Genomic DNA, 26,860 nt, shown 5'->3' with positions numbered 1-26,860 from the left:
CCCTGGTACTCACCGATGACGGTGAGGTTGACCCGTGAGTTGCGCGTGGGCGACTGCTGGAAGTCGACACGGCAGCGGTACAGCTGCTCGTCGCTCCTCCGCACGGCCGAGACGACCAGTGCCGCACGGGCGCCGTCGGCGCGGAACGCGACGCGCGCGCGGTCCACGCCGGCGTCGGCCCAGTGCGAGCCGCCGCTGCCGCCGCCGCCCGCAGTGCGTCGCGTGTCGTATCTGGAGAGGAGCAGTGGTGACCGGTCAGATGCCCCGCTCCACGCGACGATGGCCTTCTGGAAGCGGGGCGGAACGGTGGGCTGGACTGAAGCGATTGACCGCTACAAAGACGCTGCCGACGGAACGGCCGTGTATGCCGACGGACCGACCGTGCATGCCGGCCGATGACAGCACGCAAACAAACGGTTGGAGAGGGCGCCTCCACGCCGCTGGGCGGTGACACCGCCGTTCCTTCCCCACCCCTCCCCGTCACTCACGTGTAGATGGGGGTGCCGCCGGTGCCGTGGTACCACAGCACCAGCCGCAGCCGGTCACCCGGCGTCGGTGGCGTGACGTCACAGGGCAGGTCAGCTGTCTGGCCGACCACGGCGTACTCCTGCGTCAGCTGGCCTGGACGGGGTACGAGAGGCGTTACCAAGGCAAGCCACCAGCAGTCTCCGGTGGTCTCGTATCAGTCATGTTTGCCGGCTAGGCGTACTGTGTCGCCTTGTATGGTATGGTTTTGTTGTCATCAATATCTAATTTTTTCGGAAGCCGTTTTCCTTCATATCCTTTTATGACTTACATGGCAGCATACTAATGCGCTAAAAATCGGCGGACATAACATCAGCATGCACAATATCAAGACATGGAATACCAACAGGCAAAATGTCGCCATTCGAAATATTGACGCCAACAAGGGCGTAAGGAATATCTCACGTTGGAGGAGGGCGGGGGTGGGGGGGGTGGGGGGGGGTGGGGGGGGGGGGTAACGGCATAACTTAAAAAGGCCACTAAAAACCGAGTCAAGTGCGCCATAGTCACGTGCAATGTTCCTGTGACGTAAAATGGCGCTGCATGTTATTGATTTTCTTGTGCGCCAACGCCCAGCCGGACTAACTGGACACCGCAAACTGTTGATTCCAGCTGTTTGATACACCGGAATAGATGCTCCTGAAAATGCAGATATGAGCACATAAACGCTGTAGTATCTGAAAATGCATGTATTACAACCCTTTCAGCATGCTGATCCCACCAAAAAAAAGCAGGGAAAATTCATCACAACAGATTCAACAGACCAATTCGATAGGGAATTAGCCTTCAGCCGAGTGCAGTGCGCAGGAAGTGTTAGCATGGCCTTAGAGTTTGCCTCTGGCGTAAAAAAAAGCCAAAAAGTGGTAGCAGCTGGCATTCAGGCAGTGAGGTTCAAGAATTCCACAACTTTTTAGCTAGGGCATGACACCCGCTAAAGAGCCGTTATTATGGCCTCTGTACGCGCCGTTCTGCTCATCAGGATGCGCCACTGTGTGCCTCTGTAGGCACCATTACAGGCTTATGTAGGCACCACTCCGGTCCCCTATACACTATCCTGTGCCTATGAAGGCGCCAATACAGGCCCCTGTAGGCGCCATTACAAGTATATGAGGGCGGCATTCCAACCATAGAAATAGTTAATTGGAGAAGTGAAAGCAAAAAAGGAAACAAATGGGTAGTAATGGACGTAAGCGTTGCCTCCCGAAAGCTTTTCGTCATTTCCGTTTGTCAAAGTGGAATGGTAAGCACCTACTATCCCACTCCCCTTGCTCCTCCGAGTGGTTACGTCTGTAACTGTGCTAGGGCAAAACCGATACAAAACAGATTTATTGTCACCAAAAGAGGACACAGGCGTTGGATTTTAGTGTGTAAAGTCAATGACGCGCCTACCAGACCAGGTCAGCGGTAACGATTTTTAGGAGCTTGGGTATTCTTACCTTGAATTATATTTGTTGCCGAGGCAAGTGAGGAACTAGCGCCAAAATAGGTAAAGTGTGCGCTCCCAGTTCTTACAAGCTTGTTGCCACCGCATTTCATTCGTTCAGCCTCAAATATTATCCTCTTTTGTACTCTGCTCGGAACCTCTGCGACCAACAGGATATAAATATGTCCCACGATTGCCAGCCTGTCGATATTTAGCCTGTTAATACTTTGCGATGTAATGCTTTTTGATGTCGGTATCTAGCCTGTGGATCTTCTGCACATATTTGGCATGCCGATATTTTATGACATCTTTATTCTGTGGGAACCATATTTTAGCTGGTGATATTCTGTCTGTAGATATTTAGCATGTTGGTAGTGTGTCCGGATGACACTTCCATATGGCGGGGTGATTTCATGTTTACATCAGCAGAGTGAGGTTGACTGTTATGCGCACGCGTGCACTCCAAGATGATTTCATCAACATCAATAATATCCCCGGTGTATATATGACCACCGACAGTCCACAAACAGCCTTTCAGAACTTTGATGTCTTCAATAGCAATGCCCAAACAACAATGCCCAAATAACAATGTCCAAACAACAACGACCAAAGAACAGTTTTTACCATGTTGAGCGATTAGGAAGGCAATGCTTGACATAAGCAAAAATTTTGTCAGTAGAGCCTATGCTTACTTCATACCTGACAACGTTGCTTCACCAGTGCATTCTGGTATATTGAGTGTCGATCATTATCAGATTAAACACCGTCAACTCATAATTGGAGCATTTCCAGATCCAGAAAGAACCGGCAAAGGAAGGTATTTGCTGTATTCAGCTATCAGAACTAGCAATTACACTTTTGCAAAGCTGGTTTTAATTATACTGTGACATTGCATCAAATCAAGAGCAATCGGCTTGGAAGCCAGCCGAACATCTGTAACTGCGAAGGCCAGTGTAGCATGGAGGCGTCGTAGTTCGAGGAATAAGGCGAATTCCACGGTACGAAGTGGATATGCCGGATATGAACGCTAAGACTTGGAAAAGGACACTACCCGGGCATGGTGCAGCCTTTTTAAAGTTAGTCGGAACCTTTTAAGGGGACGGATGTTTGTAATCGGAGCCCATGTGGAGCAGTGCTTGCTGTGTCACCCCTGACCATCACCAACCGCGTCTTCAACCGCGTGGCGAGTCGTTGGTTCGGGTCTTGTCAGAGACCTGGCGTTTCGTATTCCCGCCTTTCAATTGGGGTGACATGTAAGGACGGAATGCATCTAAATACGATAAATGGGCCACAAATTCCTAAACCGATACTGCTAAAAATATGTTTTTATGCGTGTGATATGTTGCATTTGGACACAATGGCTGTCTCATGCGTCCCTAGATTTTGTGATCAAGTCGTAAGAATATCTCAAAATGAATAACAAACGACGGCGGCTGCTCTCAGTCTGCGGGTTGCCACACTCACGTATGCAGCTACCATTCACAATCCCGATTCTTTCACATCCAGCCAGCAGCGCAGACCCCTCCTCAGTGCAGAACGCGCGTGATGCGAGTGACACGTTGTATAACCGCGGAAACAACTTTCCTGACAGGTCGTTGTGCGACGCTAGCTTCCAGTCACAACTCGTCTATAGTTCGTTTCCTGGAGTTTTTCCGCTCGTGGTCCGAATCCAAGTTTCGAATAAGCTTTTCTTCTCGCAAACTCCCTAGAGCCGTTCTGAAATTGACCATGTGTGTATTTCGGCTTTGTCTGGAGCTACTTGAAAGCTTTTGTAGGGAAACAGCACTCGGTTTAGCCAGGCATATGGTTTGGAGAGACTTAAACCGCTCACTATTCACTGAACCGTTTTGTGATTGCGAACTGCTGCTTTCGTTGAAAGTTTTCTGAATGGTCGATGAAGGCTTCATGTAAAAACAGGGCTGTGTAGCTGTTGCTTCCACGGTACGAAGTGGATATGCCGGATTTGAACGCTAAGACTTGGAAAAGGACACTACCCGGGCATGGTGCAGCCTTTTTTTAAAGTTAGTCAGAACCTTTTAGGGGGACGGATGTTTGTAATCGGAGCCCATGTGGAGCAGTGCTTGCTGCGTCACCCCTGACCATCACCACCCGAACGTGACTTTCGTGGTCGACGGTGGAATTCGTGTTTGCTCGAACTGCGCGCGTGGTCTCAAACATGAGGCCATTTCATTAAGCCTTTCGCCGAAAGTAGCCGTAACTTACTCGCTGAGCCCCATATGGAAATTAAAATAATAACTCAACATCCTGACGGATTCAAAAGGCGGTGCTGGCCAAGCTACTTTGGTGATCGTCTTTGAGGCCTCCATAATCCTGCGGGCAGTCGTAAGACTCCGTCACCCACCACTTTGCGTGGAAACAAACATTGCCCCTTCGCGAAAGTTATGAAAGCACACGCGGGAGCCGACAGGAAGCTCAAACTTTTGAAGCAAGGAGCATTTGCGCGTGGGCTAATTAGAAAGTGAAAGCAAATAGTGACAGTGGCCGACCGGCGGGTCCCCGCACTCCTGCATGCCGGCCCCCTCTCCCTCCACCGACGAGGCTGCCGTGGGCTCCGTTCAATATGCCGGCGGAACAAAAACAGTGCCGCGCCAAACTTGCGGTATCTCTTGAGATGGAACGCGCGCACGACCTCAATCGGACTGCGCGGGGCGGGGCCGATGAAGCGTGCGAGCAGTGCCCGCCGTCCTGGTGACTGAAGCCCGCGCCGCGGTCAACCGCCGGGGCTGTCTCGCATGTGTGGGCCTTCGCTCACATAACTGAGGAGATTATAGATGTGTCAGGGATGACAACGCCGGAGGACGGCGATGGACGGGGGACGGAGATGCGCACACCATTTAAATGGTTTTTGCATGCATGCATGCGTGCGATGCATCAGGTGCATTATGATATTAAGCGCTATATCTGCGATGTTGCGTGGACAGTGAGCTACCTGAGCCCGAGGGCGTAAAATGCATGCCATCTCCTCCCCCCCCCCCCCCCCCTCCCCTCCTCATTCACCAGTAGTAAGCGGCGTACTCGAATTCATTTCCAAGCTCAATAACAGCCCAACTTTACGTAAGTTGTTCAGTGCATTAGCGAGGAACACTAGTCACCCAGATAAGACAGTAGTATCACCCTCATTCCTCGGAAAAACTAGGAGAATGAAGGTATAGTTAGGTTGAGATTTCGGCAACATGCCCTTATCGAAACAATAGCAGAAGTGAATTCAAAATTGCCTGCCGATGATCCTACTCGATTTTTCAGGGTTTTTTTTGAAAGAGCAAGCCACGGATTTACAGGGCACCAACATTCAGGGGATTAAACAAAGAGCGATTGCCAGCCATTACTAAGATACAGTGCCTATATAATAATAAGAATGCCCGGACATACGAATACATGCAAACGAATTCAACCAAATAGGCATCACGCATTACGCTTTATTCGAAGCAAGAATTTCCGCTGATTCGCTCCTGCTATTGTTTCGAAAAAGGCATGTTGGCGAAATATCAACCTAACTATATCTCCATTTTTCTGGTTTAATCCGAGGAATAAGGCTAATACTACTGCCTTTCAACCCAAGTATTGAGTCCGTCAGCATTTGATGGCGGCTGGCCTGCCCCGCATCGAGGTAGACTCGATCTTAGCAGATCTTCGCCGGATCCGTGCTTACCTGCTTTCTGCTTCCCGTACAGGCCTGCCGGAGGGGACAGTGCATCATTGGATGCAAACACGCCCAAGTCACCACGGATGCAGCGCCAAATGTGGCGCGGCCCGAGACTGAGCTCGCAAACATCGCTCAATATGGGAATCGTCCCGCCTGAATCCGAACGTATTCGCAACGCTCTCGGTAAGTTCAGCTAAATCCTCAACTTGACACTCCAACTCACAAACTCCAAACGCCCCCACGATATGCTCGAGCCCGCGTCCGCAGGCCACGTCCCACGCGCCTTCCGGGCGCGCTCTCGAGAGCGGTCGAGCTGTGACACGCGCCCCGTCAGCGATATGCCGCCGCGGCCCGGCGGGGGCCCTCCAGCCGGGCACGCGAGCCACCTGTGGCGCCCTCGGGACGCTCGCCGGGCCACAGCGGGTCCGGCGCCGGCCGCTCGGAGTGACCGCGCCCGGGTGTTGGTGCGGTGGGCGGGCCGCACTCGGGCCGCGCCCGGGTGTTCGGTGCGGCGGGTGGACCTCGCTCGGGCCGCGCTCAGCTCTGGAGCCCCAGTCCCCGCCAGAGGACGCCACGCGGCGGGCCTCGCCGCGTGGCGTCGCGCGACGGTACGCCCGGGAGCCCGAACGGGCACCTCGGCTGCTTACGGCGGCGGTTCGAGACGGTCGGCATTGTCATGCATGGCCAAACGGCCACTTGGCGCCGCCGCCCATCACCGGCCGCCTCCGGATTGCCGCCCCTTAAAGGCGCTTCGGGTGTTTTCATGACAGCCGGGAACGGTCTCAGGAGGCTCTGATGGGCTAGATTGCATTGCGATGTGTTGCCTGATGATGGTGTGTCGAGATGACATCGATAACGCCGCTGCAGGCCGGCTGGCCGGAGTCGGGTCGGTAAAATATTCATGACACGCTCAGAAACGCATCATATTTATGCTCTTATAGAATGGAACATGCCACATCGAAGTCGGTCTAGCGCCGGCATTACTGGCATAACAGGTCATCCATGGCATATACAGAGACTGGCCATCACGGCCGCCGCCCGAGGCAAGGGCTTGATTCTTAGCTACCATCTGAGCTGCCCAATGGCTGACATGTGGCAGACAACCTCTTCGAAGCTAGCACAAGAAGGTCACGTGTACCACTATGACGTGAATTAAGGCTGCCGTTTTTCGCGATTTTAAAAACCATCTGTCCCTCTGCTCAACTTCAAAATCCACCCCGTCCCATCACGAAATGTCCTGGGCGAAACCCAGTCAGGTCACCAGGTCAGTTTTTCATCTCAGGTCACACAAACTGGTGCGTAATCAAGGCTAAAGTGAGCCATGCAATTTAATATCACTGATACTTAAAAGCAAGCAGGCTGTTGTTGAAGCGGTCGAGTCTTTTCATTATGTGAACTGAAAATCACAAGTGATCGGCAAAATCCTTGATAAAAGACCCGTCGTTCCCTTCAGTACATCCTGAAAATCTGCAAAGACCATGGCTTTGTAGTTATAGTATAGGAACCGATAACACAACGTTCTGGCATACAATATTTTGTCTTTGTTATGTAGTATTAGATTCAGCTAGGTATCTGATATCACACCACGGTGAACTATTTGCACTTTTCACCCAATACCGCATTTTCCCCCACCTGGACACCCCGCGCACTGCCCGCGCATGCGCGCATGGCCGAAAATGGCGCGTCCTATTGCGGCTGGCGGATGGCCGACACAGGTTCAGTCCCGTCCAATTTGCCAGGGGCTCGATGCCAATATGAAGGGCGGGGATAGCGATATTAATCAGTATCTCGACCACCAGCGCACCGATCGGAGCTCTCGCCCCAGCGGTCCGGGCTGTGCAAATCCGCAGGCGACGGAGCGCAGTGATCGCCTTTGACAACCGGGTCGTTGAGGTGACCGAATGAGAGCGCAGCATTCGTGCTGCACCGAGAACTACCGTCGCCTATCCTCGCTACTGCGGCCGGCGCAATCAGATGATGGAACCGCATGCTTTGAATCAACTGGCCCATCGATATGGGACTGTTGTTGGCACTGGGAAGGCGGAGATGGGTAGGGGCGGAGGTAACCGCCGGTTGGCCTGGTGACAAGCTCAGTGGTCTGGTGACAACTCACTGGGCTGATGACAAACTTAGTGGCCTGGCTAAAAGCTTAGTGACCTGGCGCCAAACTCAATGGCCTGGCGATAAGCTAGGGATGCGAATATTCACAGGCCACGTTTGGAGGAAACGTCGCGTATATATAATCAAGAAGAATGGCTAATACATTCAACCCTTGATTATGCCGCGCCCTGAAGTGGGCACTTTAAATGATATCATGGGCACGGGTCTTGTAGGTAGAAAAAGGAAAATTCATGTGTCTTGTGAAAAGGAAAGGGGAAGTATATGATGTCGCTAACACGCTCGTGCATATGCAGCTTGGGCAGCATGTCCTCGCTTTCCATGATTCTTCTTCGAAAATAAATGACTGACTGGATTGACATGTATTACGCTCGGCGTTTGATGGTTGTAGGAGAGCTAAAGACGTAAAGCCCCTGGCTCTCCGTTTTCAATACTTAGTGTAAAAAGCAGGCATCGAGGAAACCAAATAGCGTTTGGGCACTATGCCAGTCAAACCAATCGTCGTGGACCACCCGACATGTGATCACCTTTGTGTCGCCCTGGGATCACGTTCGCTGCAAAATTAAACACTTTTAGCAATCTGGCAACAGCAATGCTGTTCACGTTCTCATAAACATGGCAATACTAGGCATGGGGGAAGGGACACAAGCGTGTCAATTACGCGTGTCAAAACGCTGGCAGGCAACACGAGTTTGCCATTTAGGAGAGCGACAAGGGTGCCACAACAACTAATGGCGTCGCTCACGTACAGATCACAGGCCAGTACAGGATCCATGATCACACCAAGATTGTTCAAACGATCGATAATTCGATCATCGATTCAAACGATGAGTATCGGAGCGACGTATCCGTGAACGACAGGTAGGTGATAAGCGAATCCGGTTGACTTCGCGCCTGTCTCCCCAACGTAAAATATCCCTCTTGACTGGCAGGTGCGGGAGAAATCCGTGCGTGAAGACTGTCCATAAGACATGCGAAATCAATACTAATCGCGACCTAGGGAAACTAAGTGTGGTTTCTGAAACTGTTAACCTCCCAGCAGTGTTCGTGATATAGAATTGTATTATGTTTTAATCAAACGTAACTGTTTAGTGCAATAGGCCAAGTAACAGCAGCACCGGATAATCTGCGCAAAGTTGACTATGCTTTACCCGGAAAGCATGGACCGAGAGCCACCAAACTTGCCCAGAAGTTGGCTTCTGATAACTGACGACCACCCTGCAAATTCCATATAATTAGCCCGTAAAGCTGCTGGGGTCAATGTTGGCCGCTAATTTCAGCCAGACAGATAAGAAAAGGACGGCCAGAGGCCTACGAGCGTGTGTCTTAACCAGCGCACACCCTGACGGCACAATCCATAATAAACCAGCCGGTGCGATGCTCTAGATCGTGGGTCAAGCTCCTGCTGATAGGGCGGTTACCTGCTGGCTGATCGTTCCGCGAAATAGTGGGTTCTGAACGCCACGCACGGTTTGTTTCGATTTATTTCTCGTCGATCAACGAAAAACATTTTGTCAAGGGGTGAAAAACCTGCTAGTTCACAAGATACGATCAGTGACAACAATGTAGGTTATTGCGAGTCATTCGGTAACAAATTTGCAAAAATAGAAGCAAATTAAAACATATCAAACCTGTCAGACAACACTCAAGCCTTAGCATTGGTCGGTTCTCGTTAACGCTTGCAGTGTAAGCTTGTGTAGAGCACGTACCAAAATATTGACGTTTCACAGTATAAGCAAGCTGATTCACGAAATTTTGCGGAACATAGAAGCTATGATGAGGTTAGATTTTAGCAGGTGACAAAAGTATACTGCAGCTAAAATTCATCAGCGCTTAGGTCTCAGATTAGTGGTGGCGCAGGGTTTTTCCAATGCCCTCAGACCAGCGATTTTCAAAGATTTTTTTTTCTGCCAAGATTTAATTCACACACTAAACAGCATAAATGCCAGTTAAGTAGGCTTATCACTAGTCGTAAGAATCGTGGCTGGTCCCAGCACTTTGCGACCAACGTGATCAGAATGCCACGCAACTTTTTAAATCATCGTACCATTTGAGACCAGTGGCTTCGATTGTTCACGGGCTGTGAACTGTGCCCAGTGCACACCTGTAGATTACTGTTAGTTGTGCTTATGTTGTGAGAAGCCCACTCACTTGAAACGCGTAGCTAATTGCCAGTTTTTAAGATGGAACTGTAGCTTCAGACGTCAGTGGAGGATGTTGGAGCGACACATGCCGAGGAATAATCCAGGGCCTCCTCCTGCCCAGGAGAACAGCGGCTTTGCGGCAAGGTCAAGTATCGCCGGCGTCGGCCGCGTGCACTGTTCGCCGCACCTTAGATTTAGCGAATTGAACGGTTGACAGGCATGAGATAAACGCTTTTATTGGCATTATAGTGTGTGCATAACGCTAAATAAAGGTGACATAGACGTTTACAAATGTCTCGTGCATCTGCTGATAACAATATTGCATGTCTTACGTACCACATTCTGTCCATTAAGACCGTGTTAGGAAGTGTGAGGCCTGCGCCGGTGATGACCTGTGAAGACTGTGAAGGCCGCCAACGCTTCCAGCTGATTATACGATGGCGTCACCCTCTCAAAAGTCATATTATTTTCAAATGTTTTGGAGGTATAATAAACAGCAGAAGAAGGGCTACACGAATGCAGTTTTGCAAGATACATACAAGTGAGGTTGAAAGCGGGGGGGGGGGGGCACAAAAACAACAAAGCTGAGCCTGCCTCCGAAATGCAATTCAAAAACCTTTCTACCCAGATTTGACACATGCTTGGCTCAGAGTTTGGAGAAGGGGTAAAGCCTCTCAAAGTTAGTTTTCGGAGGGCTGAACTCTAAAAAGGGGTGAACGATGAAAAAGGATGAAGACAAAATCTCTAAAAACATGAAACTACATCTCTGATTGGATGGGAGGCATAACCTCTCACAACCTTCAAACTAGCCTGACCAAATCTTGTGAATTGATAATGTTGACTTGATGCGAGTCTGTCTACATAGTCAGACACACACATATGATGTGCATTTATGGAGGCAGTCGGTTAACAGATAGCTGCATATCAATGTGTAATTGATGATCCCCTGCTACATGGCATGCAGTTGTGAATATCGACTTGCGAGGGACGTGATCAGGATTCACTCGAGGACCCGAGCATTGATCTTGGGCCTGAACTACCGCTGACCGTAGCCAAATCAGTGAGGTGTAGTTGGTGCCTATTGGGCATCCTGCAAGACCTTTCATGTTGGCTTATCCATCACATCCAATTAATCTCCCAGCTAATAGTGATGTTTGATTTCTTAGATACTTGTAGCTTGACAATCTCCCCCAATCTCTGAATGCCGCTGGTTTGATATCGGATATTAAAGAGTGAGGTGTCTTTAGGCTTTATGTGCGTGCATGCAGTGCCTATCTATTTTTTATCAAATAATCTCAGCTAGCGTTCTTTTAGATGTCTCCTTCCCTTGCCGCCGTGCACCGGTTGCGCCGTCCGTTGGTCGTCGTGCAGTGTTTCTAAAAACCATCGTTTCTCAAAAACAGGAATGCTGCGGACAAGTTGTTGGTGTCAAAATATGTGTCATTTTGGTCCATACCGAACCGGAGCCGACTCGTCTGCTCAGCGTCTGCGGTCAATGCAATCCACCCGGACCACCAGTCACTACAGGACTGCCTCAGGCCCGGCAATCGAATCAGCGCACCACTCTCTGAGTTGGCACCCTCCGCCGCGGCCATGGCCACACCCCGACTGCGGCCGACTCGCCTCGGGAGGAGTCGCCACCACGCGGCCATGGCCACACCCCGACTGCGGCCGACTCGCCTCGGGAGGAGTCGCCACCACGCGGCCATGGCCACACCCCGACTGCGGCCGACTCGCCTCGGGAGGAGTCGCCACCACGTACGCCGCGAAAGGGCGCCATCAAACGAAGCAGCAACACGCTTACAGCATCACCATTGACATGTGATAAATGTAGTGTTCTGACGCTGCGGCGCCAGCGGCATGCCTGGCGCTATGACTCTGTCGGTACGAACACGTGGCGCCTGGCGCTGCGGCACCAGCGGCATGCCTGGTGCTATGACTCTGTCGGTACGAACACATGGCGCCTGACGCTGCGGCATCAGCGGCATGCCTGGCGCCATGACTCTGTCGGTACGAACACGTGGCGCTGGGAAAGCAGCAAACTGTGCACTTCTTTCCTGATCGGAGGAGATTACAGATCATTCCGGGCACCAGAGAATAGGGTGCTGCTAAACTCGCCGGACATCAGCTCAGTTTCAGAACATGGGTCGGTATCGCGCTGCAGCATGCCAGGCAGCCCTAGCCGAACCCAAACAGATGAACGCGAGAGATGCGCTGTCAGCGTGGGGCATGCCCAGCTGTCTTAGCTGCTAATTTCGGAGTTTAACGAAGTTTGTCAGCGCGCAGCTGCGGGACTAAAAGCGGAAATGACCTGCATTTCTGAAATGCAGAGCCATTTCGCCTCCAGTCTCGGAAACTGTAGCTCAGTGGTATAACTCGGCTCCAAAACCAACCTCCAACAGCTACCATTGAGCGGACAGAACACCGCAGCTTCCCATATTTTCCAGACCCAACCGCACTCCAAGGCCCCAACCCCTGCATTTCATCATCTACCGAGCCCGCCACTCCGTTCCCACGGCACACATCCCACACACCAGTCCACCACTCCGCCCGCCACCAGCCCGGCGCGCACCGGTGCCGTCGGCGGGTGGTAGCAGGAAGGCTCCGCGGCCGGAGAGGCGGGATTGGGACAGCCTCGGCCGGGAGTGGGTCGCGATCGGTATGGTCTGTGGCCACGTGTGCCTCAGACCGGGCGGTCCGTCTCTGCAGCCCAGCCGGACCACGATCGATGGCTTTACCCCGCCCTCGTCTGCATACGGCTGGCCCGCGCCGCGCTCCGCGGACAGCGGGGTGCGACGGGGGACCCGAACTGGTCCGGTCCGGCTCAGGAAGTCCGGTCCGGCTCAGGACAGTCCGGTCCGACTCAGGAAAGCCCAGTCTGGCTCAGGACAGTCCGGTCCGAGTCATGAAAGCCCAGTCTGGCTCAGGACAGTCTGGTCCGGCTCAGGAAAGCCTAGTCCGGCTCAGGACAGTTTGGTCCGACTCAGAAAAACCCAGTCTGGCTCAGGACAGTTCGGTCCGGCTCAATAAAGCTCAGCTTGGCTCAGGACAGTCTGGGCCGGGTCAGGAAAGCCCAGTCCGGCCCAGGACAGCCCTCTGTCCGGACGAGAACCTGAGAGCCTGTGAACGAGAGAGTAGCGGACCCTCCCATAGGCCCGCACAGGACTTGGCCTGGTCAGATCAGGTTCACGGGACTATGTGCCAGGCTTTAGATAGCAGAACGTGTGGAGGCTAGGTTACAGGGTAGGCGGAACAGCTGCCCCTCCCCACTTTGTTGGTCATATATTTTCGCAAGAGTACAATTTCGATACAAAACGGTGTTGTTTTTAGGCAGTGGACGAAGTGAATTTTGATTCCCTCTATACCCTTTAGACAGCAAAGACTATAAATCGCATTCATCACTGGACTGATAAATCACATCCTTTGAAAGCACGAAGCGGGAATGGGATTGTTCGTCGTTCTCAAGCCTTTCTTTCATCTTGTATTTGTCAAAGATTTGTTGAAAACGAATTCCACTTTCCACAAGAGACCTTCACAGTTAAAATGTCATTTACCACATCCACCCGCTTCCCATGGGGTTGTGCACAGCCATCCACTACGAGTAGATGTGATAGGGGATGCACATCCATTAGCACACCCACTCGGTTCCCATTCCTGCTGCGTCTTACCCATCAGTTATCCACCTGTTCGCATTTTCCAACATTTTATTTGAAAATATCTGCACATTGCGGGTGATTTTACAATGTGTTTTCTTAAAATGGAGATGTTTCTACTTTGTTTATTTAAAATGAAAATTTTATGCTTAACTGTTAGCGTTGATGATTGTAAAAGCTGTGTGGATGGAGCCAGTGAGAACTAAAACAACCACCAGCAATAGCGTTGCGTTATATTACCTGAAGCATCTACCCAGCACTTCGTAAGCGTCTGACCCATACCCGTGCCCTTATTCGCAATTTTCTCAAAATATCTACCCACCCCAACCGGTTACCCATTTCATATGGATATCCGTAGAATCGTCCAGCTCGTGAAGCTCCCTAAATTCTACGCCACAAACGCGACAGCATTGCCAGTTTGCTTGTGATGGGCGTGACCTGCTACAAGTTGTTTAGTTTTCGGAGATTACGCCTGACGTTATGAAAAGGCGCCTCTGGCTTCCCTTCGCATCATGCGTCGATGTGACCAGGCAGCGTGACGTTTGATTGGCTTGGTGCGATGGAAACCACTTCTGTTTGTGATGGCTAACACTTCGGCGTTTTCCTGTCCCAACAGCATTAGTTCTCGCCGGTGGTGACTTCGGCTTTCATTTCGTCAGAGCGGGTGTTCCACATTTGTGTGGGGTTTTGAACTGAAAGGGTCTTCTTGAAGATCATGCGGTGCAGTTCACAGTCCTGCCGCTCTTGAGATCTAAGACCTTCCGGTTTCTCAGCGCTACGCCCGTAAAAATGAATAAACTGTTTCGGACAGACTTTTTCAAGGTACCCAGGAGTCCACGACGCCATAATAACGTCATTCAAATCCTGACGTTCAACTGGTCATGCGGCGCTCAAGGTCAAGACAAATATAATTGCCGAGTCGTTCGTTCGCATCTGTCGTTCCGAGCCGAGTCGTTCGCATCTGGCAATCGGGAGCACAATTTTCAGATAAATGACAGTCAATTGGCTCTCATCTAATGTCCTGCAAACTATGCCAAAGTCAAACACGAATTACGTTTTGTGCTGCATAAAGAACTTCTTTTTTGTTTGGTACGGAAATAAGGCTTGCAATCGAACAGCTTAAGATCAGCGCTATCACCACGAATGCGATCTCAAAGAAACATATTAGGCGCACTGATAAAGATGCAAGAGCGCCACGAGAAAGGGTCAAAACACGAGCATATTACAATATTTGGCTCAGTAAACACCTTTAGCCCGTGCTGCCATCTCCAGAGAGATTGGAAAACTACAAGTGAGTTGTCATATAAACGTTTCATGGCGCAACGAAACAATCATGTGCCGGGACATAAAGACATAAAGACATAAATATCTCCAGCGAACAAAGAGCCACAAGGGTCCATCAAGGTTGGCCAACCCCAGGTTCCATACACGTCATTGAAACTAAGCACATGACCCGCATAAATTTAGCCATAAAGGATATCTTTAGACCGATAGGACCCACCCAAACGGTGTTTGAATGCTGCTGGAGAGGGACTTCCTATCATTTCGCTTGTCAGCCTATTCCAGTAATTCACTACTCTTTGACTAAGTGACATATGACTCTCCATAGTTTTATTCCTAACTTTTTGCTAAATGAAAGTGGTTTCCTCCATTGGTAAAGCGCACAAGTCATAAATGCTGCACACAAAGCATTAGGGATAAAACTCAGAACACGCGCTCCAAGAGTATAGTCACAATATCAATGCAGCTAGTGATGCAGATATACGCCGAAAACTCCCCTGCACCATGTAAATGACCAGGCACGATAACAAGCATGCCATTGTAAAAGGACATACAGCTTCGTGGTCGTAACGGATGCGCTCAGTACACTTCATAGGCTTGTGAGCGAAACATCGCGTCAAGCCCTTGCAGCCAGCAATGTCGAAAGCAGACCTTCATATGTGAGATGAAATGGTATGACGACTTCTGTAGCACATGTGAAGGCAATTAACTGAACGTTCCGGGTGGCTACATGAGTCATTGCATGAATGAGTCTGTCCAAGCTCAAACTTTCTAATGAAAATATGGATGCTGGATTGTTGGTGGTGACGCAGATAAGGTCCATCCGCCTTTCGTGGGCCGACATTATAAGCTTCAAAGCGACATCTGATTCAAAGGGCTATGCCACGTGAAAACTCCCGAAAATAATATTGTTCTGGTACTAGAAACGCGTAACCAACAGATAATGTATTATTATCCTAGGCCCTAACATGATAGGCAGTTACCAACCTATCCGAGTCCCGACATTGAATAGCTTCCTGAAAAGTTCTGTTGCGGAGCATCTGGTCCTTTTCCATGGCGTCTCTGCTCAAGCCCTATCGGGGTCCTGTGACGAGTGTCCTCATCTTCCACCTGCCTTTGGGAATGGATCCCCACCGTTCGTCGAGAGTGGCAACTCCGTTGGGCGCCTGTCAGCACCAATCTACGTACAGCTGATGCCTGCCACTCGGCGCTGATGTGTTGTTGCGGTGGCTTTCAGGAAGTCCCGGCATTTAAGACGGTTTAAGGTGACGGGCTGAGCCGGCGAGCTGTTTCAAGAGGTGCTGACATGGGTTCACGGGTGCCGGACTCGTTCGTTCGCCGGCTGTTTGTCTCCGTGCGCTTAGCAAATATTCGATGCACTTGTGAGTTACAACATATCCTGACAGCATTGCGATGAATCTCACAGACGAGTCTTTTGTCCTCACGAACTGGCTTTGCACAGGAAATGCCCACCTGTGCGACACCCTACTCGATCGGATACGGCAAGCGACACACACACACACACGCACACACACACACACACACACACACACACACACACACACACACACACACACACACACACACACACACACACACACACACACACACACACACACACACACACACACACACACACATACACACACACGCACACACACACACGCACACACACACACACACACACACACACACACACACACACACACACACACACACACACACACACACACACACACACACACACACACACACACACACACACACACACACACACACACACACACACACACACACACACAATATATATGTATACAATATATATGTGTACAATATATATGTGTACAATATATATGTATATTTATTCCGAGCTTGTTGTCTTATGTTATGTAAAAGTAAGTGTCTTGTCTCCTGCAACTTAAGTACGGGATGTGTCAACGTAAGCGTGTGGCGGCAAATATCGTTATCGGCTAGGTTAGATGTTAGCAGTATGCAGTTACTAGTTGACAGTACAGGTGTATAACGCGCATAATGTTTGTTTATTTGCACAAGGTACCTGTGCATACCATGGATGCTTTCATATCGTACGTATTGTGTCAGACTTTGGAAATGGAAATGGAAAAGTTTCACCGCAGGTAGTTCTAGGCTCTCGATTGTGGGGCTATATGTGTTACGTGAGGGCAAATGAAAGTAAAGGTGTGCGGTATGCGTCAGTCGTATAGAGAAGTCAACCAAGCATAAAACATTTATTTATTCAACAATACATCACCCTCTCTGTTCATCAGACATACTTGTTTGATGCCAGTTTCACAAAGGCCTGCTCATAATAATCGTGGAACTAACGTGACCTAATTTATTGATTGCGATTCATGATACTTTGTTGCCTTTCATTCTAACGCACTCCTTCGATCAGCAACACCTTCCTACCCAGTCAGTGTACGGTGGCGTCGTCCATGGCTGCTGTCAGCCACCCAGCAACACACCTGGTTAACAAAGACGCTTCTCGTTCAAAGGAAACAATCAATGCCCTTGGCGACCTGTGTTGACTGTTGCCAAACGCACACGTTTGATATTAATCGCGTATACGCAGCCATTATTAGACATATACATCCACGCAGAGGTGAGCTCCGAAGGCGGTAGCTGCCGAAAACTGATTTGAGAGGAAAGCATTTAACTTGACCTGAGATGACATTGACTCTGACTTCAAGTACCAAACTGACATCATTCAGTCTTGTCAAGCTTTGAATGGGCTATTAAAGGACGCTTCGGTCGTCTCTCTAACCCTTTCCAAACCAAATATACAGGCGGAGTGCGTACGTGCGCGCGTGCGTTCCTTACCGCAAGTGGGAGGGCTAAAGCAACTATGTATCTGCCTTACGCATACGCTCCGTAGCCGCCAGAGGCCTCCGGTGGAAACACTTGCACAATCCGTCCCTCCTCTCGCTGTTCGGCTTCGGCTATCCTAATGCACCTTGCTCGCACAGCCTCCGCAGGGGTCGCGTGCACCGAGATCCTGTCAATGTCCACCCGCGCGGACAGCCCCCGCCTGCTACGCAAATAGACGGCGCGCACTGGGTAAACTTCTTTGGTGGAACCAATCCTCTCAAACAGACGGGCTGAAGGGAGCTTAGCGTCTGCTGGCGAGCGAGCCAATCAGGGGACGGCATCCGACGCCGGCACGAGCCGCCCCCAGATTATGCACTTCATTACCGAGTTCCGTGCGCGGTCGGCGTTCAGAGGGCGAAAGCATGCAAAAACGGCCATTCATAATTTTGCTCGTCGCTCAGCGCCACGCTATAAATCGCCGGGGACGGGAAACGAGGCGTCTGTGGCCGCTGGCGTCCCGGCGGCCGTTAGTGCGCCGCTGCTGTCCCCGCCGCAGCCGTTGGTTCGGATGCGGACTTGGAGTTTGTCACCCGCTGATGAACGCTGGCGACACGCTGGCGGCTGTGTGGCAGGTCACACAATGACGAGGTGTCGTTCTTGGTGGGCTGGCGAGTGGTGCTGGTGGTGGGGATTGGCGGGAGGGCGGTACGCACTCTTACGAGACTTGCGGCTGGGTGAGAATAGAACTTAAGTGATGAGGGCGAGAGTCAATACGTGCGAGCGATGCAAACAACTGTCCATTGGTTATGCGTGCAGGAATCTGCACTGATCACATACCATGTCATCAACACTCGCACCGGAAACACCACTCGGGCTAAGGCTATCGTGAAAAGTAGCACTATGAAGTTATTAGGTCGCTGAAAAGTCATAATGTAGCTAATCGTGAAATGCGTGAATGCGTGAAATCGCGTTGGCTCGTCGACGACGCATGCAATGCCGGGTAGCAGCCACCGGAGACACCGCTCAACAGCCGCAACCAGAGTAGCTGCGCCGACTGGAGGCTGCTGGGTGCAGCCGATTCGGCACGGCCGTCAGGAACACGGCCGATTCGGCACGGCCCCGTTGGAGCCATCAGGAACGGTCCCGCCCGCAGCAGAAGCAACGCCCGCCCCCGGCCACGTCGGAGACGCCCGCTGAGGTCTGCCGAGAAACGCCAGCAGTTCACGAGACCACCTCTGCTGGCCAGACCGCGCTCGGAGCCATACAGTTCCCTAACGACCTGAGTATCGACTGCAAAATGGAGGCCAGGCAGGGGGCTGGGATTCAGACTGCCTTCGCGATGCCGTCTGGACGCTGTTGAAATCCCAGGCACGGCCACCGGCCCACGGCATCCTCGTCCGGCCGCCGCCGCCGCTCGCCAGCGGCCTTCGGAGGCGCCCCGCGGTCGCTCCTCCCCAGCACTTGACACGCACACCGGCCTCGCTGCTGCCGGCTCCAAACGCCTTCAATTTCGCGGTCCACCCGAAGAGCCTGTCCTGCGCGTCAGAGGGCCACTTGTGGAGAGGGGAGCGCGTTGGGCCGCACGGAAGCGGCGCGTGGAAGCACCGCTGGCGGGAGCTCGGGCCGCAGACGGCTGAAACCAACAGCACTCCAGGCACGCGCTATGCGTCATGTGTCACGGATTCCACTCCATCGCACGAGCAGGCACGTAGCGAGTCTGACGCTCTTCTGTATGCAGATATTGGGATGCATCTTTGGCGCTCATCCATGCATCGTCGCCGATCTGATAGAGCATCAATTTTACCACGGCTGCGAGCATTCATCACGCCGTAAAACCCCATCTCTTTAATGGGATTCCAGCCGGCTGATTTGAGAACAGTAGCCTGGCGCTATTTCTGGTGACCATCTTGGTGATATATTGGGCGGGCGCGGTCGGCCCGCCGCCGGCATGTTCGATGGAGGCACGCACGTGTGAGCCGAGCAGAGCCCGCCTAATCTCGGGTCAAACTTTGGCGGAGCTGAGTCTGCACGTCGTCCTCAAAATACCAAACAGCCGCAGATCGGATTAGCCTGTTAAGCAGAATGTAGCTATCCCTTTCAACTGTACATGAAAGGATGTAAAAGGCATGTAAATGCTCTGAAACGCCTTCGAGGAAATGGCGTTCCATCTGGGACGGCTAATCAAAGGCTCTGTCAACACGAGGGCATTCAGCTAGCGCTGCACAGTTCAAACATGGATGCGCGCTGAGGCTGACAGTGGTGGAAACATTTGGTATGAGACATTCAAGATGTCAGTTATTTCCCAACTTCGGTCGTTTCCTTTTATGTACGGACTGAGATGGGCAGCTCGCCAATACATCGGAAGCACAATTTCAGCTCGGTAAAATCAAAGTACATGACAAATTTTCACAAGACGGTATTCGCTGGAGGTTGTATATCACGTCAAGGTCCAGTGAGAGGACACGCATTCAGATGGTCTCAGATGCTTCTTACAGGGCGGTTATTAAGTGCATCGTGATATCTTTAAAGCGTTTCAAGGCCATTGTAACACGGATCTTGTTCTCCTGCCTCTTTTATCCACGCACTGGGTACACATGCTCCCAATCACCTAGACCTGCCTGTAGGCATCGCGTGAGTCCTGGCCCCAGGAAAAAGGGACCCAGAGTCCGTCCCAAAGCTTTACTGGAATGATCGTTGAACACCTTTGAGAGTACGGTGTTTAAACTTGGTGTAACCGCGTTGATTCTATTTTTCTACGTGCGGAAATCCATTTTTACAAAGCAAATTCGCTCAGAGACGCTTTATAGCCTGTGTTGCTGAATTTGCATCAATCTTCATTGTATGTCAATAGTTTTGGTTACTATTGCAACGTCGGTTCATTTAAGTTCAAGTTGGGCCAAAAATGTACCTTTTTGACCAGATCCGACCTTTTGCGGGTCATGCAGTTTAAAACCTAGTGGTCCATTTTACAGATTTGTTATGCCTTTCTAGTACTGTTTTCCCTAATGCTGTACTTTAGTTATTGATATGGCCCGGACAAGCAATATCACGACATCCTTCACTGTTTTGACAAGAGATGGCATTTTCTAGATCACGCCAGTGAACATCTACCGGTGTCACCCAATAAAAAACAACTCCAGAGTTATAAAATGCCGTTTACACCATCGAAGCATGCCTGAATACTTAACAGCAAAAAAGAGTGACAGGGGCCAAAAGTGCTAAGTCAACCACGATGTCCCTCATCCACATGTCAAAGGTCACCTGTGATGCAAGCTGGCAACAAAGTTCTAGAGCACCCCTCCCCCTCCCCTCCCCCTCCCCTCTCCCTCCCCCTCCCCCTCCCCCGTGACTTTAGCTAGCTAAGCTTCGAGGCCTCAGTACAAGCGAAAAGTGCCCGCTGGGCAAGGGTGACTTACTTGAGATATCGTCCGCCGCGGACATTGCTCCCAGCACCAACAGAAGCCCGAACACTATCATGTTCTGACGGCGCGGTAAGATATGGTCGGCTCAACGAAACACCGTCACTCAACAGCAGCCGAGGGACGGCAGAGCCCTTCTCCGGCTTCGCAGTCAGGTGAGATCCCTCTTGTGCTTGTCCGTCAAATGGCTGTCCACCCAGATCCAGCCAACACTCTCGGGGCAAGCCAATGTCCGCTTCGAGCGTGACCAGAGCTCCCGCGCGGTGGTGGTGCGGAGGTCCACTCCTTGAAGAAGTGTCTGCCGGGCGCACCGCCGGCGCCGGAGCAGCCGTCCACTTAAGACAGAGGCGCCGCCGCCTGTCCAGAGTTGAGCCGCCTTCAAGTGCTGGGGCTCAACGACACGCTCCGCTGACGACCAGGCTAGGAGCGTCGCGGCCCCACGGCGTTGGCTAATGGCAATCACTCGCCTCCGCCATTCGCCGAGCTCCCGACCGCCGCACCGCGTCCCATACGACCTGGCAGAACGTCTCCCACGAGCCCTCCAGATCGAGCCCAATCTCCCGCCACTCCAGCTTCAGCAGGCGACGAGCGCTGGAAGGGCCGCTCAATCCACAACGTGGTCCATCGCACGTGCCTGGCCACCTCCGCACCTTGCGCAGTCCTGGAGCGACGCCACCCCCTCAGGGTCGTCCCGAGCGCCGACCTCTGACCCGCCGTTCGTGCCCGCGTCTGACCTCGGGACCCCCGTCACCGGCGCGTGCCCTGCGGCGCTGGCGGTCGGCGGTCGACTGACCGGCTGGCCGGCCGGCCGACGCTTCGACGACGGCGACGCGGGCTGCGCGTCGCGCGCGACGCGCGTCTACAGCCGCGGCCCGACGCGAGGCCGACCGGAAAACGAACGGGCTGATCTCGGGCGCGATACCGCCAGTTGGCAGCGTGGCTTTTTCGCCGGCGACGCCTTTGTTGCGGTCGGATGGGGTCGGACAGGGCGGACATTGGCGCGGAGCGGTCAGTTTTGCTGGTGGCGCAGTGGCCTCTGGATTGGTTCGGAGCAGAACAGGTGAGGCATTGCATTGGTCCATTTGTGTCGTTTCAACGCGAGACCCACGCGCCCATGTGGCAAATACTTGAAGTTTGCAAAAAGCCTTGCGGATTAAGATCGTAGCTGATAACCGTGAACATGTCCATCGACTGGGCCTTGCTGGCTTCAGATGAATGGCATACTTTTTAGATCGCGAAGCAGTCTAGGTTCTTGGGCAGTTCTGACACATGACTAATATATGCTTGATTCTTGAAAAGGCTCTGTGAAGGTCCTAAGATGTTAAGCGTCACTGGTGTGCCCACGGGCATAGGGCGATGGGACTGTTGGCAGAAGCTGGAGTAAAGAAATTAAGTTTGCCCCGGAGACTGGATGTTGAATCAGGCCCTGTCCATAGAGATGGAGATGGAGATTTTTGGAGACATGGAGATTTTTTGAGGAGAGTGATGCAAGTTATTCCGGCTACATGTTTGCCCTTGACATGCATCTTTCGAACCCAAACACGCAACGGCACGCGGCGTCCTCTCCTGTCACGCGCAACGCAACGCGTCTGATGGACTATCTCCGGTCACGAGAGACGCTGCGCTTCCTCAGCAGTGTCGACTGGTGACGACTTTTCGCGGCGCCGCACCGCCGCGCGGAGGTGCTACGAAAGGTCCGCGAACAACCGGGTGGCGTGCCTCGGCGCGACGCCGGCCGCCGATGCTCCCACCGTGACGACGGGCGGGCTTCCGCCGACGCAGCTTACAGAGGGCGCCGCTGCAAGGTAAGGCTCGCGTACAGCCGCCGCTGCAAGGTAAGGCTCGCGTACAGCCGTGTATAATGCATGGCTGTTGACACGCGTCGGTGGTGTGATAATATGACGCCAGCCTGGTAGCGCAAGAGCCTGCGATGTTCATTGTGTGTCTGTCTAGCATAAGCCGTTTGTAGGCGCTCGCGGATGATTTGATGGCCATGTGAGACACGTGCTTGCCATGTCTGACCCCGGACCTGAGGAAGAGGAGACATTAATCTCGGCTGACAGAGGCACGGTCATGCCATCGGCGCTTTTGACTCCTCATTAATTTCTAATAACTGCGTCTTATCTGTTCCAGCTCGGATCGATACAAGATTGCCACGTCAGACAATGAGCAAAAGTTGTGAGCAAGGAAGTCTGGTGATGTAAATCATCTGTGCGCAAGATCAACCTTTTGTTTTAAGCCTATAACCTGCAATTAAATCCCAATCTGAGCTGGCAATCGGGCGAACAGAAAGCAGGAAGCTACGAGCGACGCCAGGCTTTAATCGATGCGGCCGTCGACCCGCAGAGGTCGGAAAAACTGCGCCCTCAGAGACGTCGGCTCACCCTGTCCGTTGTCCGGAACACTCCATGCTCCTGTACACCGAACCAGTTGGAGAGGTGAGTCGGTTGGAAAGAGGCTCGCGCGTACCAGAAATACAGACATTGTAGGCGTACCCGTAACATGTCCGCCGGGTCTAGACCATGTGTGGAACAGGCAGTGAAGTTGTGCGGTGGATTTTAAGCATCCAAGCGATTTGGACCAAAACTGACGTAACATTTAAAAATGCGGCAAGTACTTCTCGCGAACGTCATGCTTGGAAATGTAAACTCAGGACGACCCTGTGGGCAGAAAATGCATCCAGAATATTATTGGTGACGGAGGATATATCAGGGGTTGTTTGCAGAATAATTCCCTTTATCTACAGTTGTTCGATAGGCCTCAAACGCATCCGAAATTTGGGGTTTATCCATGCACAGAGGGATTATGAGGGATTGTGAGGGACATCCACGAGGGATTAGAGTATGAAATAGCGGGAATTATAGGAGGATTCGTTAGCGATTTAATTCAGTTCAAAAACGGGTTAGCACAATTAATTTGGGTGATTTGTACAGACCCGTTTCAAGTTAAGAGGTGCATAAATTGGTTACAGTATGTAGTTTATAATTCAAATTATATGTTCACATACGTAAATTGTATTGTATTGGCACAGATTGAGCCTGAAAATATTATCACTGTAGACGTCAGAGCTGAATTGGTTTCTCCTTTGTAATTTGCCAAACTGATGAATGAACTGGGTTTAAAACGTAGTATTGGGTTTGCTTGGATAACGCAAATGCCATACGCGACGACCTTTAGCTCACAACACCAATCCAGGCAAGGTCAAGTCATAAACCCAGATATGGGCGGATTCACATATAGAGTTCAGTGGTGAGGTAAGCACCAGATGCCCATGAACAAACATGGGCTTATTTCTAATAGTGTTTTTGCTAATTCGGCACGGTGTATTCATATCTCGAGGGGCAACAAAATACAATGCAAAAGTGATTTTCACTATAGAAATATAAAGCGGGACAATTGACCCCAGATTATGATAGCGGAAACCATTTTTGACTTGGCCCTGGCGAAACACCGTATGTACTCCCCAGCATTCCACATGCAAGCACTGTTGGAATTTTTCAGAATACTGAAGCGAATTTTGTCACAGTCGTGCTCGGGACTAGGTAAGAGATAGTAGAGAATCCAGTAGGGTTTCGAGGAATCCTTCCAAGTCTAGAATCCAACAGAAACCTTGCAAATAAAGGCTTATAGACAACTAAAAACTTGACTATCAGGTCGACGAACTGTAAGAACTCTACGGCCCGTGGTTCCAAAGCCACGCCAAGGGTACTAAAACGTACCGACTTGATGGATAAGGTCAGCGACAAAAATGCATTTATTCGCCCGAAGCATGATGCCAACAATGTTTTTGGACGGCACATTTTGGCGACGGCCAGGACGACAAAATACGACACACCACACAAAACTTAACAAGATGTCTCTATACCTATATATTGCCTCCATGGTAATACATTTCGTCACACAACACAAGCAAACGCTTCTGTGAAGACTGTTTGCCATACTCTACGGCACCCTGGTATCATTTCTAGGTTCCATTCTAACCCGGCGACAAAATTATCCCATGATTTTTGGTTGTTCGGCCGAATCGGAGACAGGTCGGCGACAAATCAGTGTATTCCCTATGACGCGGCCGTTCCACCGATTCGCTGTTTTTAACAGCCGACTCTCAGCGCCCCAAACTAGACAGTGTAAAGTACTGAAAAATATATAGATATGGGGATTTATCTGGCCACAAGGGCGTGTTTCAACCGTTGCGATACGACTGATATGAGGTAGGCGGTGGCTTTCAATGCGCTGTAACTTTGAAAATGTCATCTACCTTGCATTGTCATAAAAACCTGCCAGGGATTTAATTTCCAGCTTTGTTTACTTCGTTGGCTGTGCCGTGATTCAGCATCCTGTCCTCAGCGACGAGAGACATTGACAGTTCAGAGTAAATCGGCGGTATGATTCGATCAAGGTAGAAATTGACCTATGATCATCCAAACCTCCCTTTCACACCGAAAAGGTTGCTGACCCACTAAACCAGTCACAAGCCACCAGCCTTCTTCCCTTTAAAAAATCGTGGATCTGATGTAGTAGAAGTTTAATAGTACTCTTCATGACGGAGAGTAACAGGAGATAATAATAATTCTGAATTGGAGATTTATGCCATTTTTGCGCTTGCCCCGAATGAAAATGATTACCAGCCACATAAATCTTCAAATCAGGGGTGTTCCTATCTTTTATTCAGTTCAGGGCTCCAGCCCTCCTCCAAGTTTGTGAGGAAGTGCACTTGTCTGGAACATCCATATTTTGGGGTTCATCCCATATTTTTTACCGCTCCTAAGCCTATCTTCAAAAACTACGCCCCAGCTTAAGGTGCAATTAGTTCATCAATATTCTGAGAGCATTTTAACAATTTTTCACAGCTCAACCTTTTCTCAACATGAATCTCGGTTGTCGGAAATGTATATGATGCTCGATTATGTAGGCCATGGGAAGGCAATGAAAGTGAGGAGTGGGGTGGTGCAAAAAATCTAGGAAAAGATAAGGGAGGGGAGGTACAGATTTCATTATCATCTCCCGCTTTACCAAGAGGTTTACTTCAAGTAGCAGGTGATATTATGGTATTGGGGTCCAACTCTCCTATGAGGTCAGTGAAAGGTTGGTGTTTGCTTCACTCTGACAATGTCGGTTATTTCCTGATGACATTATCCCTACTGCAGCAGCAAGGCTCTGGAAGTCTTTCATTCTGCAGTGCTCATTCATGTGCATATTTTCTTTGCACCTGTAAGCGTGACATTGCATGGATGCAAATGTGGTATGTTTCGCTGCTGTTTTTGCCAACACTGAAATGTGAAATTGTCCTGATGGAAACATTAGCATGATCATTGCACATTACTTACGTTGTTCAGTGCATTAGCGAGGAACATTACTTACATAGGTAGATAAGACAGTAGTACTAGTCTTATTCCTCGGAAAAAACAGGCGAATGGAGATATAGTTTGGTCGATATTTCAGCAAAATGTTTATCGAAACAATAGCAGAAGACTTAGGGGAGAGAGCAAACCACGGATCATGCTCAATAAATTAAGTCCAGAAAAGATGGTTTTTTCTATAGTTAGTTTTTTCTTATATCTTTCTGTAATTTCCCAGCTAGAAGTGCTGTCTGTCGGGAGGAATCAGCATTAAGGGGGCCCAACCCAAAGTAGATATTGGGTAGTGCCCCAGAAATTAATTTGAATTGATAGTCCTGCATTATACATGATAAACATTACGGATAACCTCAGATTTGCATGCTACTTGCATGCAAAGGGCGATTGGGCTTGCTGATCGGATTTCTATCAATTTTTATGTTGACAATGAAATGTGTCATTCTGCTGTAG

The 26,860-nt window shown here is 50.8% G+C and overlaps 1 long non-coding RNA gene across 1 annotated transcript; it reads right to left on the bottom strand.

Annotated features, from left to right (window-relative positions):
• Positions 1 to 590: 590 nt before the first annotated feature.
• On the bottom strand, positions 591 to 21,769 carry LOC119112446 (uncharacterized). The gene is made up of 3 exons (XR_005095719.1): positions 21,051 to 21,769; positions 5,619 to 5,642; positions 591 to 621 (listed from the first exon to the last, which is right to left on the bottom strand). It is a non-coding gene; the product is annotated as an uncharacterized LOC119112446 (long non-coding RNA).
• Positions 21,770 to 26,860: the final 5,091 nt, after the last annotated feature.

Source organism: Pollicipes pollicipes, unplaced genomic scaffold, assembly GCF_011947565.3.
Source record: "Pollicipes pollicipes isolate AB1234 unplaced genomic scaffold, Ppol_2.1 Scaffold_2555;HRSCAF=2994_pilon_pilon_pilon, whole genome shotgun sequence".
NCBI classification, from domain to species: Eukaryota; Metazoa; Arthropoda; class Thecostraca; order Pollicipedomorpha; family Pollicipedidae; genus Pollicipes; species Pollicipes pollicipes.
This window is presented reverse-complemented; position numbering and strand designations above follow the sequence as displayed.